The sequence below is a fragment of the Triturus cristatus genome, chromosome 8, assembly GCF_964204655.1.
Source record: "Triturus cristatus chromosome 8, aTriCri1.1, whole genome shotgun sequence".
NCBI classification, from domain to species: Eukaryota; Metazoa; Chordata; class Amphibia; order Caudata; family Salamandridae; genus Triturus; species Triturus cristatus.
The window spans coordinates 438,600,515-438,620,903 of record NC_140591.1 but is presented as its reverse complement, the minus strand read 5'-3'; positions in this window follow the sequence as shown (position 1 = coordinate 438,620,903).

Below are 20,389 nucleotides of genomic sequence, written 5' to 3'. Positions count from 1 at the left end.
CCCATTTCACTGCTCCCGGCTCTGGGTAAAATTACGGAGAGGTTCGTGCTCAAAGAACTCTCAAACTTCATCGAATCTAATAACACTCTTCATCCTCAACAATCTGGCTACCGTCCCAGACATTCAACGGAGTCTGCCCTCTTAGAGGTCACAGAGGCGCTAAAAACCCTCACGGACTTGGGTAAGAAAGCCGTCCTGATTCTCCTGGATATTTCCGCCGCGTTCGATACTATCTCCCATGACATCCTTCTTGCAAGACTCGAACGCAGCGGCATCACGGGTACCGCTCTCGCATGGATTAGGTCGTTCCTTACCAACCGTAGACTAACTGTTTCCCTAGGACCCTTTCTCTCTACGGAGAAGAACATAACAACAGGTGTCCCTCAGGGTTCCTCCTTGAGCCCTCTGTTGTTTAACGTTTATATGGCCCCTCTTATCTTCCTTATAAAATCCTTTGGTATCGAAGTCACTTCCTATGCTGACGACACCCAAATGATCGTCTCCCTAGACAAGAATAATACAGATGCCGAAATGAACTTCAAAACGTGTCTCTCTCATGTCATACAATGGATGAGGAACAATCATTTACAATGCAACACCGACAAAACTGAAATCCTACCCATTGGCACTAACGTTACCTTCATCCCTGATAGTTGGTGGCCAGAAGGCACCTCGGCTCCACCGGATATGGTTAAAGTAGCCAGAAACCTAGGGGTCAAATTTGACTCCGCTCTATCTTTTCTCCCTCATGCTCTTACCACAGCAGGAACCTGCTTAGCTTAATGAGATCGTTGAAGAAATTCTTCAATCTCATTCCACTGGCAGCCAAGAAATCAGTGACAGTCGCCCTAATCCTCTCACGCTTGGACTACTGCAACAGCCTGCTAGCAGGTACCAATAAATCCACAATAAAAAGATTGCAAGTGGTTCAAAACGCAGCAGCCCGTCTGGTGCTAAGGCTCCCACGCAGAGCTTCGGCATCCTCAGCGCTCAAAACCCTGCATTGGCTTCCCATCCATAAAAGAATCCTTTTTAAGATTCTCTTGATTACCCATAAAGCCTCAAGCAGGTCAGGGCCCAGGTACCTTTCATCACATTTCTCCCCGCATACCACCATCAGGACTCTCAGATCTTCCTCAGCCAATCTCCTAAAACCACCCCATTTCAAACTCACTACTAAGGGAGGCAAAACCGTCGCATACCTTGGTTCTAAAGCGTGGAATGCACTCCCAATCAGCCTACGACTCCAGGAATCTGAATCCCTCCAGCGCCCCCCCCTCCGACTTGCGGAGGGGGGGGGCGCTGGATGTTGGAATAGTATAATTTACTATTCCAACTCCAGTCTGTGCGGACACTAGGGATGGTGTTGGCTTTTAAATCCAACACCTCCCCTCCGCAAGTCGTTCTTCCGACTTGCGGAGTAATTGTATGCGGAATCACAACGCGGTCGTTGTAACGACCACGTTGTGATTCCAAGCGGGGAAAAAGTTGCGGGGTAAACGTTGTTTACCGTTTAAATGGTCCAGAGCATCAAGTAGCTCAGTCACGACTTCCGGATTCGTGGCTACAGTTCCCTCTAGCATCTTTTTTCCGGGGTTCAGTGAGTTCAGAAACTCACATGTGTTGGAACTTATTTCCTGAAATATTAGCTCGATTCATTCTGCATTGGCCTTGACGGTGCCCACTAATGCTCCTAATATCTTGGGTTGAGTGCTTCGCTTATCGATGATAGGGAAGTAAGGACATAATTTGTCATTCCCAAGTGCTCTCATTTGGGCCTCCAGGCTGCTTAGTTTAATCCCTAATTCTGCCAGATGAGTTGCCAGTGACTGTATCACGTCAACTGAAGTTCCATCTTGTTTGATTGGCAGAGAAGCGCCTTGGTGATTGTATCCTGTAAAGCCTGGATGTGGAAAGTATGTCCTTTTCTGCAGATCCCAGTCCCTCTATCGGGGGTTTGACCAAGTGTTTTATTTATTTGTGCCTCTATGGTAGAAAGGAAGCGATCTGACAGGTTGCCAGTTCCTGATGGGTTAGGGTCTTCCTCCTAGACTTAATTGCTTGTTATTTATGTTTGGTGGCATTTCTCTAGTTTTCTGTATTATAGCCGATGTGCTTGTCAATTCTGGAGTTCTGTGGACTTGGCCACCTACCTTGATCCTATATTGCATTGGTTCTGTTACTGTTAGGTCCCATTGATAATCTGTGTGTTTAGAGGCATGGGACTGATGCCTAACTGATACCTACCTGCTCCATATTGGTGCTATCGTTCTTGTTGGCAGGAGATACGTTTAATGAGTGTGGTTGTGATAATATCTCTGCTAGTAGACTGTCTGCTCTAAGCCTTGGACATGATTGCGACCCATCAGATTTTTAACCCAACAGCTGTCGGTGCTTCATTATTTAAGGTCTGAGTGATATTATGGAGACTGCTGGCTAGGCTGGGAGTAAGCCCTGAGCCATTTAGTCCAGTGCATGGTGCTACTCTGTCTGGAGTTACATCTGGGTCACTATGAATAGCTTTGTGGAAGAACTGCCTGATCATGCCCTTTGAAGAGGGTGTCCCCAATGCTGTGGGGCTGTTGGAACTCCACCTCATTTCTGCCTGGTCCGTGGCCTCGGAGACAGGAGATGTGAAGGGTTCAAAGAACAAGGACAGTGGGGCCGGGACCTACCGCTCCCTTCGGCATTCTCAGTGTGGTTAAGCCATGTTTGACTTTTGATGGGATTTCTGGTAATTCTCGCCCTAGGTTTCAACCCTGGGTTTCTATCGGGGAGCTGCTGGTAACAGAGGTGACTTGGATTGCCCTGGTTCCACACTTTTACCTATTTCTTGCAATGTGCTACTAGGGGTGCCCCAGGGCCGACCAAACCAGTCATACACACTCTGCATTTTCTCTGTGTAGGCTGCATGCAGCCTACGTAGAGAAACTGGAATCCCCATAGACACCTGTGGGGTCAGCGTCCCAGCCAATCAAAACGCTGCCATTGCAGCATTGTGATTGGCTTAGGGGAGGGGAGGGGAGGGAGGCTGCCTGCGGCTGTTTCATGTTGTAGACAGTGAGGACGACGAAGACCGACGACTCCGGACGGGCCAGCAAAGGTGAGTTAACTTTTCTTCATTTTAAATTTAACCTCCCCCCCGGCGCGCCCTCCTCCCAGTGCACCCCCCTGCCCCCCCACCGCGAGTCATACCGGCTGCGACTGCCAGGCAAAGCAGCGATGGGCAGGGTCCAAAGGCCAGGGTCAGGAAAAGGGTCATGAAAGGGTTGGCACATTGAAAACATTTGAATCATCAAATTGGTTATAAACCAATACATGAATGCATTAGTTAAAATAATTCAAAGCAATTCAAAAGTCATAAGAACAAAGACGAACTATGAAAGTTGTTTGAAAAGGAAAGGTAAATAAAGTCAGTTCTCCCATAAAGAAAGAGAGAACCCTACTTTGCTAAGTCTGGGAAAGGTTCTTCTAGTAAGTCAGGAAAGAGAGGTTCAGAAAGGCATCAAGAAGGCATCCAAACTCTCTCTTACTCAACATTAGCATAAATCGTACAATTGTAACATTTGATACGCCTATATATGGTTCCCATAACAGACCAATTAGGGTAAGGCACACACGGATAGCATAAACACATTACTTTCTCAGACTCCTACTCAACGACCCTACCCTATACATCCTTCAAACTTCCAGCTAGCTGCAACATAATGAGATACATTGGACCAAGCTATACTCTGCAGGTGCATTGAAGCAGCTTGTGAACACGTTCTATAGGAATACTGCAGAAGAAAACATTGCACATGAGAACCTGAACAAGTAAACATTCAGATTTTAAACGTAGGCTCATCTCATCTGGAATAAAGAAAGACACATACGTGAAAAAAGATTGCAACCAGACGTTAGCCATAAAAAATAAATAAATAAACAGCCCTACATTACCCATAATCAGTCTAAAAATGAATAATGCACAATCAGGACACCTGATTGTCACCAATATTGAAATAAATGCAAAACTCTTAATAAACATCTGTTATTCAGTGCCAAGATGCCCTTCTGGGTGAACGGGTGCTTTACAAATACACATGTTATGTAATGTTAATATGAAAAATACCTCACCACCGCCATCAAATCAAGCATGATTAGGGCACTCCAAGAACCATTTCCATAGAGCTAAAAAGCTCTCGTATAATTTTTTAATAACATGATTTTAGATTTCTTTCTGCATTTGATTGACTGCTTGGAAGTCACCGTGGAGACCATTTACCTCAAGGTGGGACGAGAGTTGGAGAGCGACAACGTTTTACAACACCTTGGCAACACAGGGGTTCTTCCAGGTCCTTAAATTTGTGTTTCAAATGAAGAAGAGTGCTAGTGAACCACTTATTGGGCTTCGTTACGGGCCTCTTCTGTGTGGAGACAGGGCAGGCAATATCCAGTGCAATGGTTACTTTCTTCTCGAGATGGTCGCCAAGATCATCCATTGACTCCAAGTGGGGATCATGATCATTGTTTAATATCAGAATGCAGAAGGGTGCTCAGAAAATGGAATTTGCAGATGAGAGCTCATAGCTGGCCAAGGCAATGACCCCCCATTATGCATAGGGATTTTGAACCTTTGAGAGTTGTCATGTGTGGGCAGTTCTGTAATAATGTTTTAATTGTTATAAGCCCACATGTGCATATCACTGACTATACTGCGATAACTGGAGACAGAAATATTGTAGAGGGCAAGATCAAGGAATTCAGAGTGAAAGCCGGTGAAGGATTTTTCTTCTTTGTGTTAGAACACTGGAGCTGGAGGAGAGGATATTTTTATGTTGGGCAGACAAGTGTACTCACCAGGGTCTTGGTGCAGGCTAGGAAATGGGGAAGAGTTTAAAAATTAGTTCATGGATGTCATATGTGTTTTTGGCAGCATAGCGTGAAATAAGCAAGACTACTTAGTGGGCATTGATGGGAAAGGAGTAAGAGAAAGAATCTAATTGGGGACAGGTAATAAACTAGGTATGTTGGGGGTGTGGTGGATAGATGGATGGAAGATGGGGTTGAGGAGGGAAGGTGCACAGGAGGGAAAAAAGATGGCAGAAGGATTGATGCTAGGAATTAAACAGCCTTTTCCTTCAAGTTTAGAACATTGTATTCAAAGTTTAGAAGAATCAAGAGTGCCAAGAATGATTGGTGTAGATGTTGATAGTCATTGCATGTGGGCTAGGTAAAGATGCAAGAGACTGTTGAGATGGATGAAGGGTAAGAATGTTAGAGGGTCATTGCCCAGATGGGATGATATCAGTGTTCATGGTTGTAACACAGTCCCCCTTCAGTGGATGGGGGCTGCAAGTCCTTCAGGAGGACTCCATACCTTGAAGGGAGCACATTCAATACAAGGCCAATGAACATCTGTAAGATATGGTAGACTGGACGGGAACCCTCATTACATTCTGCAGGGGGCCCCATCGCTTTGCATTACACCACTGTCAGTGGTGTGAATTAAGAGAACTGTATTTACTATGCAATGATCAGAGTTAAGGTAGTATTCTGCAATTAGAGTTTCTGGGTGTGCAAGGAGAGTGTAGGTTTTAAACTTCTTTATGCCCGTTTTTTTCATAATAGCTAATAGTTATTGCAAAGCTGAGTGGCCCAAATCTGTGCAAACAGTTCTTTCTCCTGTGTGAAAAAGGAGACGCATTATAGCAAGAACAGAGATGGGTGGAGAGAGGTGGTGTATGGAGAAGCAGGATGTGTGGCAGGACGTGTCCCTGTTTAGGTAGATGGGATGTTAGCTGCTCTAATTTTCTCCAGAATGCACTGAGAGGGAGTAAGCATGGTGTCAGAACCCCTTTCAGAGGGCCATGAGGCATGCAAGGGCTACTGGGCCCAACCGTGGTGGTTGAAGCCTTTTACTCCTGATGTCCGTGGGCCCGACAAACTACGGATCCTGAGCAACTGGGTCAAGTACCCATTCTGCAGTTGACTCTCAGTGGTAGCTGTGGTTGAGCAGTCAAGGCTCCCCCAAAGGGATGTAGATACAAGTCAGTGAACAGGGCTCATAACTGAAAGTGCAAACAGTACAAACAATAAGTCAATGTCCAGTTCAATACTCGCTTTTATATTAAAAATAATATTTTATTTCTAACGCTATACCTGCAAAGGTATACAACATTTAGAAGCAATAACACAATTCTCCTTGATATTGGGGCTGTTAGAAATGGATTTTCTGGTTGGCTAGGGTATGCACCTCAACCAGGCAGAATCCACCACTCTTGTCAGGATAAGGGGATCACACCTCTCGAATAACCCCTGCTCAACCCCTTGGTAGCTTGGCATGAGCAGTCATGCTTATCCCAGAGGCAATGTGTAAAGCATTTGCACAAAACAAACAGTAATACAGTGAAAATACTAAAAATGCACATCACACAAGTTTTAGAAAAAATATCCAATATTTATCTGTGTAAAACAAGACCAAAATGATAAAACTCCAACATACATTGATCAAAATACGAAAAAAGCAAAAAACAGGCTTTATATATAGTTCCTTGAAGTCGATAGCTCTGGCCGGAGCTATCACGGTGTTGTGAACAAACAAATCCAACAGTTCCAGCAGGTTGCGGACTCGCAGGCCAGATGCGGTGTCGGGGACAGGAGCGGCTTGTGGCGGCAAGAGCGGTGAGGCGGGGTGGGGGTGAGACTCAACATACGATGACGAGGAAAAATGAAATAAATAAATAATTTTCCATTGTCGTCGTCTGTCGAGTCCCCCCACCCCACCCCACGTCTCTTACCTGCATGGGCTGCTGCTGGTCAGGGAGACACATAAAGCAGTACCTTTGGAGATGCCCTGCGTCGGACCTTGCGGTGAGCTCCAGAGGAGCGGTGTTGGCCCCTTGAAGTCACACGTATTGCAGGTCGAACTCCGTGAGTTTGGAGTCAGGAGCTTCGGCATCGGCTGGCGTAAGGGCAGCGGTATGAAGCGGAGCAGTGTGACGTGCGGTGCCCTCAAGTCACGGTGCATGCAGCGGCTCGGTGACGATTGTCCAGCGGTGTCGGTGAGACCAAGGCTGTGGTTCAAAGCGGAACAGTACTAGTTACAGTGCTGACAGGTCATGGTGCAGGCAGCGCCGTCGACGTTGCTGAAGCGCTGTCATCGGTAGACACAAGGCTGCGGTGCAAGTTGGGGCAATGTGGTGTGCTGGGCCCACAGGTCGCGGTGCAGGCAGCAGCGTCGGCTGACAAACTGGAGTCGAAAGCGCTGCCGTCGGCGCGTCAAGGCTGTGCTGTGGGACGGGGCAGTGCAATGTGTAACTTACAAGCGGTGCCATCTAACCACGATGCAGGCAGCAGTGTTGTTGTCAGCTTGGAGTGTAGTGTCAATGAGACCAGGGCTGTGCTGCGAAGTGGGACAGTGCTCCGTTTTCCCCATGAGCGGTGTCCACAGGTCACGGTGCAGGCAGCGGCATCAGTGATGGCATTGCGGCGTCATCAGGGATACCAGGGTGGCAGTGTGATGAGAGAAGGTGCGAAGTGCGGTGCCCACAGGTCACGGTGCAAGCAACAGCTCGGTGGCAGCATCGTTGATGAGACCAGGTTTGCCGTGCGTAGTGCGGTGGCGCCCTCTGTGGTGCCTTCAGGTCATGGAGCCGGCAGCGGCGTCGTTGACGGAGTTGGGTTACCTTCCTCCTCTGTGGCAGCTGAAACCTCCAGTTCCAGAAGCAGGAACCCAGAATATGGTGAAGTCTTTGATTTCCATGAGACTTCCAACAGGAGGCAAGCTCTACACCAAGCCCTTGGAGATACTTAAGGGGGTATTTTCAAACCTTTTGCACTGGTTTAGCGCAACAAATGTGACGCAAGCTAGAGCAACATTTTTGTTGTTGATATTTTCTTTCCAGCGCAAAACTTGTTTTGCACTGGAAAGTACCCTGTAAGTAGCACAAAGCACTGCTTTGCATTACTTTGCGCCGAGGGGGCGTTACATGGGTGGTACATGGGCGTTCCCATGCAACCACCCATGCCTTTTGACGCGAAACCATATTTACAAAGATTTGTAAACATGGTTTTGAGCCAAAGGTTAATGCCCCTTCAAAGGAGGTGCTAACAGGAGAAATGGATTAAACCCATATCAGTTGACTGGGGGAGAGTGCTTGCAATTTTCAACTCTCCGTCCATCATCCCCTTTGGTTTTGCTTTGTTCACCCTTAGTTGGCAGGGTATGCACAGACGCGGGTCCCTTGCTCACTTTGCCTTTGGATTCAAGCTAGCCTGGCTGATGACGGCTGATTAGCCAGAAACCGGTCCCAAGATGCTTGTTTCTGGTCCAGGGAAGACATGGCTTGGCAGTTCGGGCTGGACTGTTCCCATGAGGCACAGGGTCAGACTGATTGAATATGACCATGTCTGAACTGGGGTGGTGGAGTGAGCTAAAGAATGATGATGGATTAAACCCAGATCTGTTGACTGGGAGTAAGTGCTTGCAATGTTCAACACTCCATCCATCATCCCCTTTGGTTTTGCTTTGTTCGCCCTAAGTTGGCAGGGTATGCCCAGACGTGGGACCCTTGCTCACTTTGCCACTGGATTCAAGCTAGCCTGGCTGATGACAGCTGATTAGCCAGAAACCGGTCCCAGAATGCTCGTTTCTGGTCCAGGGAAGACATGGCTTGGCAGTTCAGGCTGGACTGTTCCCATGAGGCACAGGGTCATACTGATTTGCAGGGTCAGACTGATTTGCATATGGCCATGTCTGAACTGGGGTGGCGGAGTGAGCTAAAGAATGATGATGTATTAAACCCAGATCAGTTGACTGGGGTGAGTGCTTGCAATGTTCAACACTCCATCCATCATCCCCTTTGGTTTTTTGCTTTGTTCGCCCTAAGTTAGCAGCGTATGCCCAGGCGTGTGTCCCTTGCTCACTTTGCCACTGGATTCAAGCTAGACTGGCTGATGATGGCTGTTTAGCCAGAAACCAGTCCCAGGATGCTTGTTTCCGGTCCAGGGAAGACATGGCTTGGCAGTTCAGGCTGGACTGTTCCCAAGAGGGACAGGGTCAGACTGATTTGCATATGGCCATGTCTGAACTGGGGTGGCAGAGTGAGCTAAAGAATGATGATGGATTAAACCCAGATCAGTTGACTGTGGGTGAGTGCTTCCAATGTGCAACACTCCGTCCATCATCCCCTTTGGTTTTGCTTTGTTCGTCCTAAGTTGGCAGGGTATGCCCAGACGTGTGTCCCTTGCTCACTTTACCACTGGATTCAAGCTAGCCTGGCTGATGACGGCTGATTAGCCAGAAACCGGTCCCAGAATGCTTGTTTCTGGTCCAGGGAAGACATGGCTTGGCAGTTCAGGCTGGACTGTTCCCATGAGGCACAGGGTCAGACTGATTGAATATGGCCATGTCTGAACTGGGGTGGTGGAGTGAGCTAAAGAATGATGATGGATTAAACCCAGATCTGTTGACTGGGGGTGAGTGTTTGCAATGTTCAACACTTCGTCCATCCTCCCGTTTGGTTTTGCTTTGTTCACCCTAAGTTGGCAGGCTATGCCCAGACGTGGGCCCCTTGCTCACTTTACCACTGGATTCAAGCTAGCCTGGCTGATGACAGCTGATTAGCCAGAAACCGGTCCCAGAATGCTTGTTTCTGGTCTAGGGAAGACATGGCTTGGCAGTTCAGGCTGGACAGTTCCCATGAGGCACAGGGTCAGACTGATTTGCAGGGTCAGACTGATTTGCATATGGCCATGTCTGAACTGGGGTGGCGGAGTGAGCTAAAGAATGATGATGTATTAAACCCAGATCAGTTGACTGGGGGTGAGTGCTTGCAATGTTCAACACTCCATCCATCATCCCCTTTGGTTTTTTGCTTTGTTCGCCCTAAGTTAGCAGCGTATGCCCAGGCGTGTGTCCCTTGCTCACTTTGCCACTGGATTCAAGCTAGACTGGCTGATGATGGCTGTTTAGCCAGAAACCAGTCCCAGGATGCTTATTTCCGGTCCAGGAAGGAAATGGTTAGGCAGTTTGGGCTGGACTGTTTCCATGAGGCACAGGGTCAAACTGATTTGCATATGGCCATGTCTGAACTGGGGTGGAGGAGTGAGCTAAAAAATTATGATTGATTAAACCCAGATCAGTTGACTGGGGGTGAGTGCTTGCAATATTCAACACTCCCCCCATCATCCCCTTTGGGTTTTCTTTGTTCGCCCTAAGTTGGAAGGGTGTGCCCAGACGTGGGTCCCCTGCTCACTTCGCCACTGGATTCATGCTAGCCTGGCTGATGACGGCTGATTAGTCAGAAACCGGTCCCAGGATGCTTGTTTCCGGTCCAGGGAAGACAAGGCTTGGCAGTTTGGGCTGGACTGTTCCCATGAGGCACAGGGTCAGACTGATTTGCCTATGGCCATGTCTGGGGGTGAGTGCTTGCAATGTTCAACACTCCGTCCGTCATCCCCTTTGGTTTTGCTTTAGTATCAGGGGCAGTGTTGGAACTGGGTGTGCCAATTCACAAGGGTAGCTTGGCTCATGGCAGGAAGGCACCCAAAGGCATTCTGTGTAAAGTAGCTGTGCAGCACACGCATCCACCCAGGCAGAGTAACGCACGCAATAATCTGACACCACACCACTGGTGATTAAAAACAAGACTCTTTATGTAACATTTTGTAGTGGAAGGTAAGCTAGCAAGAATTCCTTCAGTTAGGAGCATAACCTAAGCAATAAATCAGCATGAATTTCATTTAAGACTGTACGAATCATTGGCAGGAAATTAGCATGAATTCGTTATCAACTGAGCAAAACATTGGCAGTGAATTAGCATGAATTCATTATCAACTGAGCAAAACTTTGGCAGTGAATTAGCATGAATTCATTATCAACTGAGCAAAACATTGGCAGTGAATTAGCATGAATTCGTTATCAACTGAGCAAAACATTGGCAGTGAATTAGCATAAATTCGTTATCAACTGAGCAAAACATTGGCAGTGAATTAGCATGAATTCATTATCAACTGAGCAAAACATTGGCAGTGAATTAGCATGAATTCATTATCAACTGAGCAAAACATTGGCAGTGAATTAGCATGAATTCATTATCAACTGACTGTACCAACCCCCTCCCCTTCAACCCTCTCTGACAGAATCTCGATCCCTGGCGATTCTATCCCGTGCAATGGGGGGTATGGTCTCCTTGTTCTACTTCCACTGAGGGAGGGGGAATTACTTAAGGGGGGCTGTACGCTTGCCTGCTGGCTCTCCCCTAGATATTATGTGAATGTCCCATTTCTCACTGAGTCTCCTCAAGCGCCCAGCGATGTTTCCCTCTCAGCTCTGGGGCACTGTCTCAGTCTCTCCCGGGGGAAGGGCGGAAGCGGGGCTGCCTCCCTTAGGTTAGACACTTCTCGGCAGGCCCCGCGTTCCGTGAGTTTCCGCTCCCTCCCCGGGGTCGTTACCTGCACTCTTCGGCCCTCCGGGGCCCTTGCGGCGGTCTCAAGGATCTGGAGAGGGACGGTCCAGGAGGTCCCAAGCAGTTTCACTCCCGCCGGAGCCACACAGCTCGCGGGGGTGATGACGAAGGCGAAGAAGGCTGAATGTGGGCGGAGGAGGCTGGTTGAGGGCGGGGGCGAGGCCTATGACACGGCCGGCGCCCCGTCACGTGAGGATGGTGAACTTCCTGGGATCGGTTGCGGCCGCTGGTGTTTCCGCGGAATAAACTCTCCTCAGCTGACGCGAAGGCCACGTCAGGGCGGCCGGCTCTCCTGACAGCTGCAGCGTCCTTGGCAACGGCGATGAGTCTGAGGCAGTTTCCCTATTTGTCGCAACCGCGCTGACAGAACTTGGGCAGCGGCGGTGAGTGGGGGTTCGATTAGCGCTTCACAGTCACAGCGCTTCAGTAACTCGGGCAGCGGCGATGAAAGGGGGTCCCTTAGCGCTTCCCAGCCACAGCGCTTCAGTAACTCGGGCAGTGGCGATGAAAGGGGGTCCCTTAGCGCTTCAGAGCCACAGCGCTTCAGTAACTCGGGCGGTGGCGATGAAAGGGGGTCCCTTAGCGCTTCAGAGCCACAGCGCTTCAGTAAGATGTCGGCGCCCCACAGTTACAGGTGGTGGTCTCGTGTGGCACGGATGGTTCTTTGCCCTTTGCCCTGGTTGGTGAGTTGAATAACCAGATATGGGGGGGGGGGTTGAGTTGGAGGCTGCTGTCAGACGGGCCTCTCTAGACAGTTCCCTGGGGATTCCCTCACACTGGGCCAGGTCAGTGGGTTTGGTCAGGTTTCCTCACTCAACTTAGAGGGCAAGGTCTAGACCTAGTCACCCCTAGTGGTATAGGTGCCCCCTCCCCCTTCTGCCTAAAACTCCAGTACGGGGTCTCCCCAAGTTGGTGGTTCCTCAACAACTGACTAGAAAGTTTCCCGCCCTTTCTATTTATATTCCCAAGTCATGTGACCTCACTCTATTCCAGAAGGTTCCAGGGGCTTCTACATTCTAGGTATAGGCAGGGGAGTCAGGCTAGTGATGTCACAATACCTAAGGGTTCTAGACAGCTCCTGACAACTAGGGCGCTACTTGAAAGACCGCTCCGCAGTAGCAGGGGTCTGTGGCAGCCATCTTAGTGGTAGAGAGCACCTGCACCTTAGCATTGACTAGCAATGGTAAGGTGCCCGAAGACCTAGAGCCAACCAAAAAGAGGGTGGAAAAAATGAGGCAAGGGCGAAAAAAAAGAAAAAAAACAGGAAAGATCACCCTAGGGCGGACAGGTCTAACAGGCGTCCCCCCCAGCCGAAAGTGGGGAGACCTACCCAACCTCTAGGGAGCTCTCCTCGCTAAGGCGGAAAAACCGGGAGAGACCGTCCGCGTTGGCGTGGTCGACTCCGGGCCGATGTTCCACCCGAAAGTCCATCCCCTGTAGGGAAATGGACCACCTTAGCAATTTTGGGTTCTCGCCTCTCATTTGCATGAGCCAGCGAAGGGGGCGGTGGTCGGTCTGTATAAGGAAGTGAGAACCAAAAAGATATGGTCTCAACTTCTTCAACGCCCAGACCACCGCAAAGGCTTCACGTTCAATGGTGCTCCACCGTTGTTCCCTGGGAAGGAGCCTTCTAGATATAAAGGCCACTGGTTGGTCTTGGCCATCCTGGTTCAGTTGCGAGAGTACAGCGCCTATGCCATGCTCAGAGGCGTCTGTCTGCACGATGAATTCCCTGGTGTAATCAGGAGTCCTAAGCACCGGAGCGGTGCACATTGCCTGCTTCAAGGTGTCAAATGCCTCCTGGCAAGCAGCTGTCCAGTTGACTTTCCGTGGTTGCTTTTTAGATGTCAATTCAGTCAGGGGGGCAACGATGGTTCCATACCCCCTGACAAACCGGCGGTAATATCCAGTGAGTCCGAGAAAGGCTCGGACCTCAGTCTGGGTCTTGGGGGGCTCCCAGGCCAATATGGCCTCAATCTTGGCCTGGAGGGGTTGCACCTTACCCCCGCCCACCAGGTGTCCCAGGTAAACGACAGATCCCTGTCCAATCTGGCACTTGCTGGCCTTGATGGTTAGACCAGCTCGTTGCAGAGCCCGCAGCACCTCCTGGAGATGCTGCAGATGGTCCTCCCAGTCGCTACTGAAGACAGCTATGTCGTCCAGGTAGGCCGCTGAGAAGGACTCCATGCCAGATAGCACCTGGTTCACCAACCGCTGGAACGTGGCCGGAGCATTCTTGAGCCCAAAGGGCATCACTTTAAATTGAAAGTGGCCCTCGGGGGTGGAGAACGCCGTTTTCTCCCGTGCTCCATCCGCCATGGCAATCTGCCAGTACCCTGACGTCAAGTCAATGGTACTAAGGTACCGGGCTGCTCCCAGCCGGTCAATCAGCTCATCCGCCCGAGGGATCGGATGAGCGTCCGTCTTAGTGACGGAATTCAAACCCCGATAATCCACACAGAACCGAAGTTCGGGTGTGGTGCCCGGTGGGGCCGCTTTCGGCACCAACACTACCGGACTTGCCCAAGGGCTGCTGGAGGGCTCAATAACTCCTAGCTCCAGCATCTTGGTCACCTCACCCTGGATACTATTCTTCACCTTGTCGGACAGCCGATAAGACTTGGCTTTAACCGGTGGGCTGTCCCCTGTGTCCACATCATGGGTACACAGATGCGTGATTCCAGGCGTGAGGGAGAACAACGAGGCATCCTGCTCCAGTACCTGGCGGCAGTCCCTCCGTTGTTCCGGGGTCAAGGATGGAGAGAGGACCACTCCCTCTACCGTACCATCCTTCTCCTGGGCCGCCAGAAGGTCAGGAAGAGGCTCGCTCTCTTCCTCCTCGCTTCCATCCGTCACCATGAGGAGGGTCATTTCCGATCTCTCATGGTGCGGCTTCAGGCGGTTGGCGTGGAACACCCGATGGGGCTGCCGGGGGGTCTTCAAGTCTACTACGTAGGTGGTCTGGCCTCGTCGCTCCACAATCTCGAACGGACCAGTCCACCGGTCCTGGAGGGCGCTAAGCTCCCCAGGCTCCATGACCCACACCTTCTGTCCAGCATCCAACTACACCGTCCGAGCGTTGCGGTCATACCACTCCTTCATGACGGCTTGACTGGCCTCTAGATTGGCTGAGGCCTCCTTCCACAGCTTGGCCATCTGGCTGCGGAATGCCAGCATATAGCTGACAACATCCCGGGGAAGCTTCATCGAAGTCTTCTCCCATCCCTCTTTGACAAGGCTGAGGGGCCCCCTAACGGGATGGCCGTAGAGCAGCTCAAAGGGGCTGAACCCGACTCCCTTCTGCGGCACCTCGCGGTACGAAAACAGCAAGCAAGGGAGGAGGATGTCCCATTTCCGCCTCAAGTCCTCTGGCAGGCTCCGGATCATCCCCTTTAAGGTCTTGTTAAAGCGCTCTACGAGCCCGTTAGTCTGGGGGTGGTAAGGAGTGGAGAACCGATAGGTCACCCCGCACTCCTTCCACATGGCCTGCATATAGGCTGACATAAAATTCGTGCCCCTATCCGACACCACGACCTTGGGGAATCCCACTCGGGTAAAAATCCCCATTAGGGCCCGCGCCACCACGGGTGCAGTAATGGTCCTCAGAGGAATGGCCTCAGGGTACCGGGTGGCATGGTCCACTAACACCAGGATGAACCGGTGTCCCGAAGAGGTCGGAGGGTCCAATGGTCCCACAATGTCGATCCCGACCCGCTCAAAAGGGGTCCCGACCACCGGAAGCGGTTCCAAGGGGACCTTCACCTTGGTTCCTGTCTTGCCACTTGCCTGGCAAGTCTTGCAGGTCTTGCAATAGGTGTCAGAGGCAACTCTCATCCTGGGCCAGTAAAAATGCGGGACTAACCGAGCGAAAGTCTTGTCCTGGCCCAGGTGTCCAGCTAGAGGTATCTCATGGGCTAACTCCAGCAAAAAGGTCCGGTAGCATTGGGGTACTACTAAGGCCCGTGAAGATCCATGCACCGGAACCTTCGGCTCACTATAAAGGAGGCCATCCTCCCAGTAAATGTGGTAATTACCGGTCTCCTTATTGGTCGCTTGGGCTGCGGCCTGTCGCCGCATACCTTCAAGCGTGGGGCACTCTCTCTGGCCCCGGCGAAATTCCTCCCGGGTAGGCCCTCCTTCCACGCACCATTCAGCCGGGATAGGCAGGTCCCCCACAGGATCAACATCCACCTCCGCGGACTCTGGAGCCACACCCGCCGGCTCCCCTTCCATCACACGGGGGGCATCCACCTCCTCTTCTTGTCCAACCTCGGGTTGGGCTTTTACTTCCGGCTCCAACCCGGTGTGAGTTCTCTGCCGGGCAGCCATGGACCTTGTGACCACACAGGCCCATCCTGGTAACCCCAGCATTTCTGTGTGGGCTCGTAGCTCCACTTCCTTCCAGATGTTGGTCTCCAAATCGTTCCCGAGCAGACAGTCCACTGGCAAGGCGGGGCTCACGGCAACTTTCAAGGGGCCTTTGACTCCTTCCCACTCAAATGGAACCTGAGCCACCGGGTAATGACTCAGGCTGCCATCAGCCAATACGGCCGGATGGAACACGTCAGGGATCAACTGCTCTGGGGACACCAGCCGCCTTACTACGGTGGTCATACTGGCTCCTGTGTCCCTCAGAGCCTCCACCTCCTGTCCATTCACCTTCACCCTCTGCCGGTATTTGGCAGTATTCGATGGTAAGGAAATCACTGGGACCTCTTCCCTATCTCCCAGTGAGACGAGGGTCAGGCCTGTCCACTCCCCCTCCCGATCTAGGGGCAACTCCACCCCAAGCGCTATACTAGCCACCCCGGGGGGCTTACCTCCTGCGGGGGCGGGAGTTCTTTTGCGACACTGGACATCCCCTTTATAGTGTCCCACCTCCCCACATTCAAAACACTTGACTGTTCTTGGCGGTTGACCCTTGTCAGGGTGAGTGGACTTTGGGAAACTGGACTGAGAGGGAGTCCCTACACCTTTCCCAAACTGCCTGTTTGGTGGGCCTCGGAAGAGCTCCTTCTTTTTATCTCCCCCCTCTTTCTTCTGGGGGGTGCTCTGTCCACCCTTCGGGCCATCTCCCCCGGGACCCTTAAAGGGCACTCGGGTACTAACCCAAGTGTCCGCCTCTTCCGCAAGTGTCCGGGGGTCGGTCAACTTGCGGTCCACCAGGTGTTGGCGCAGCTCCGGAAAACACTTATCCAAGAGGTGCTCTCTCAGAAATAGGTTGTACAGACCCTCAAAATCCTGCACCTCGCTGCCACGCACCCATCCATCTAAAGCCTTCCGGGCATAATCATAGAAATCCACCCAGTTCTGCGTGGTTAACTTGTGACTGCTACGGAATCTCTGACGGTATCTCTCAGGGGTGAGGCCAAACTTTTTAAGCAGGGCCTCCTTCATCACCGGATAGTTGGTTTGGTCTACCTTCTCTAAATACAGGAGGGTGTCCCTCACTACAGGAGGTATATATCGGTACAGGCCACCCCCCCAGTAGCTTGTGGGCACCCCATGGACCTTCAGGGATACTTCGTACGCCTCCAACCACCGGTTGATGTCATCCCCCACCCCGTAACTAGCAATCACATCTTTTGGGAGGTAGAATTTAGGCTCCCGTGGAACCTCTGGTACGCTGCCACCATTTACATTCCCTTGCGCACTGATCTGTAATGCTCTCAACTCCAATTCTTTGAGCTGGAGCTCATGCGCAAGCTTCCTTTCTTCCATTGCTAGCCTCTTATCTTCCTTTTCTTTTTCCAACTTTGCAAGCTCCCACCTTAGTAACCTCTCCTCCCTCCTGTCCTCATACTCCTCCGGCGAGGCACTCCTCCTAGATACACTACTGCCTGCCCCAGAACGTCTCCCTGGCGACAGGTTTCCACTGGCATCAATGTGCAGCAGGTCTAGTTCTCCGGACGTGCCCGCCTCCCCTAGTGCCCCCTGCCCCTCCAGTTCCTCGTCCCCTTTCCTCTCTGGGTGGGCTAATACCCAGGCTTGTAGGGCTTTACGGAGCTCTTCTCCTTTGGCTCTCTTCCCCACTGCCACCCCCATCCCCTGACAGAAACTCCTCAGCTGAACCACCGAGTATTCCTCTATGTTGGCTAGCTGGAACTCCATTTCGACAGGTGGGGACCCAGACAATATGAGTGAATATCAGGACGTAGGTAACAACTTAGGGCAATCCTCTGGGTACACCGTTAGACAGTAGGGGCCACCAGGCTATGCTTGCTTAAACAACAGGTGTCCAATTGCGGCGTACTCTGCCTCACTGAAGGGTGCTGCACAACTACAGGATCGGATCCCACCGCTGAGCACCAAATTATGTTGGAACTGGGTGTGCCAATTCACAAGGGTAGCTTGGCTCGTGGCAGGAAGGCACCCAAAGGCATTCTGTGTAAAGTAGCTGTGCAGCACACGCATCCACCCAGGCAGAGTAACGCACGCAATAATCTGACACCACACCACTGGTGATTAAAAACAAGACTCTTTATGTAACATTTTGTAGTGGAAGGTAAGCTAGCAAGAATTCATCCAGTTAGGAGCATAACCTAGGCAATAAATCAGCATGAATTTCATTTAAGACTGTACGAATCATTGGCAGTAAATTAGCATGAATTCATTATCAACTGAGCAAAACATTGGCAGTGAATTAGCATGAATTCATTACCAACTGAGCAAAACTTTGGCAGTGAATTAGCATGAATTCATTATCAACTGAGCAAAACATTGGCAGTGAATTAGCATGAATTCATTATCAACTGAGCAAAACATTGGCAGTGAATTAGCATGAATTCGTTATCAACTGAGCAAAACATTGGCAGTGAATTAGCATGAATTCGTTATCAACTGAGCAAAACATTGGCAGTGAATTAGCATGAATTCATTATCAACTGAGCAAAACATTGGCAGTGAATTAGCATGAATTCATTATCAACTGAGCAAAACATTGGCAGTGAATTAGCATGAATTCATTATCAACTGAGCAAAACATTGGCAGTGAATTAGCATGAATTCATTATCAACTGACTGTACCAACCCCCTCCCCTTCAACCCTCTCTGACAGAATCTCGATCCCTGGCGATTCTATCCCGTGCAATGGGGGGTATGGTCTCCTTGTTCTACTTCCACTGAGGGAGGGGGAATTCCTTAAGGGGGGCTGTACGCTTGCCTGCTGGCTCTCCCCTAGATATTATGTGAATGTTCCATTTCTCACTGAGTCTCCTCAAGCGCCCAGCGATGTTTCCCTCTCAGCTCTGGGGCACTGTCTCAGTCTCTCCCGGGGGAAGGGCGGAAGCGGGGCTGCCTCCCTTAGGTTAGACACTTCTTGGCAGGCCCCGCGTTCCGTGAGTTTCCGCTCCCTCCCCGGGGTCGTTACCTGCACTCTTCGGCCCTCCGGGGCCCTTGCGGCGGTCTCAAGGATCTGGAGAGGGACGGTCCAGGAGGTCCCAAGCAGTTTCACTCCCGCCGGAGCCACACAGCTCGCGGGGGTGATGACGAAGGCGAAGAAGGCTGAATGTGGGCGGAGGAGGCTGGTTGAGGGCGGGGGCGAGGCCTATGACACGGCCGGCGCCCCGTCACGTGAGGATGGTGAACTTCCTGGGATCGGTTGCGGCCGCTGGTGTCTCCGCGGAATGAACTCTCCTCAGCTGACGCGAAGGCCACGTCAGGGCGGCCGGCTCTCCTGACAGCTGCAGCGTCCTTGGCAACGGCGATGAGTCTGAGGCAGTTTCCCTATTTGTCGCAACCGCGCTGACAGAACTTGGGCAGCGGCGGTGAGTGGGGGTTCGATTAGCGCTTCACAGTCACAGCGCTTCAGTAACTCGGGCAGCGGCGATGAAAGGGGGTCCCTTAGCGCTTCCCAGCCACAGCGCTTCAGTAACTCGGGCAGTGGCGATGAAAGGGGGTCCCTTAGCGCTTCAGAGCCACAGCGCTTCAGTAACTCGGGCAGTGGCGATGAAAGGGGGTCCCTTAGCGCTTCAGAGCCACAGCGCTTCAGTAAGATGTCGGCGCCCCACAGTTACAGGTGGTGGTCTTGTGTGGCACGGATGGTTCTTTGCCCTTTGCCCTGGTTGGTGAGTTGAATAACCAGATATGGGGGGGGGGTTGAGTTGGAGGCTGCTGTCAGACGGGCCTCTCTAGACAGTTCCCTGGGGATTCCCTCACACTGAGCCAGGTCAGTGGGTTTGGTCAGGTTTCCTCACTCAACTTAGAGGGCAAGGTCTAGACCTAGTCACCCCTAGTGGTATAGGTGCCCCCTCCCCCTTCTGCCTAAAACTCCAGTACGGGGTCTCCCCAAGTTGGTGGTTCCTCAACAACTGACTAGAAAGTTTCCCGCCCTTTCTATTTATATTCCCAAGTCATGTGACCTCACTCTATTCCAGAAGGTTCCAGGGGCTTCTACATTCTAGGTATAGGCAGGGGAGTCAGGCTTGTGATGTCACAATACCTAAGGGTTCTAGACAGCTCCTGACAACTAGGGCGCTACTTGAAAGACCGCTCCGCAGTAGCAGGGGTCTGTGGCAGCCATCTTAGTGGTAGAGAGCACCTGCACCTTAGCATTGACTAGCAATGGTAAGGTGCCCGAAGACCTAGAGCCAACCAAAAAGAGGGTGGAAAAAATGAGGCAAGGGCGAAAAAAAAGAAAAAAAACAGGAAAGATCACCCTAGGGCGGACAGGTCTAACAGGCAGTATGCTGTGTTGCTCCAAAAACTGGGCGCAAATTGTAAGTGAGTGTGCGTTCTGGTATAAATCCCTCTTGTTCTGATCCCACTAGAGTTGGCATTAAGGCGGCAAGTCTATTTGCTAGCACTTTGGCAAATATCTTCATGTCTATTTTTAATAGAGAGAGTGGACGGTATGAGGAGCAGCTGTGTGAAGGCTCCCCGGGTTTCAAAATAACAACCAGGAGCCCTTCTCTCATTGTGGGCGGCATAGTGCCTTCTTC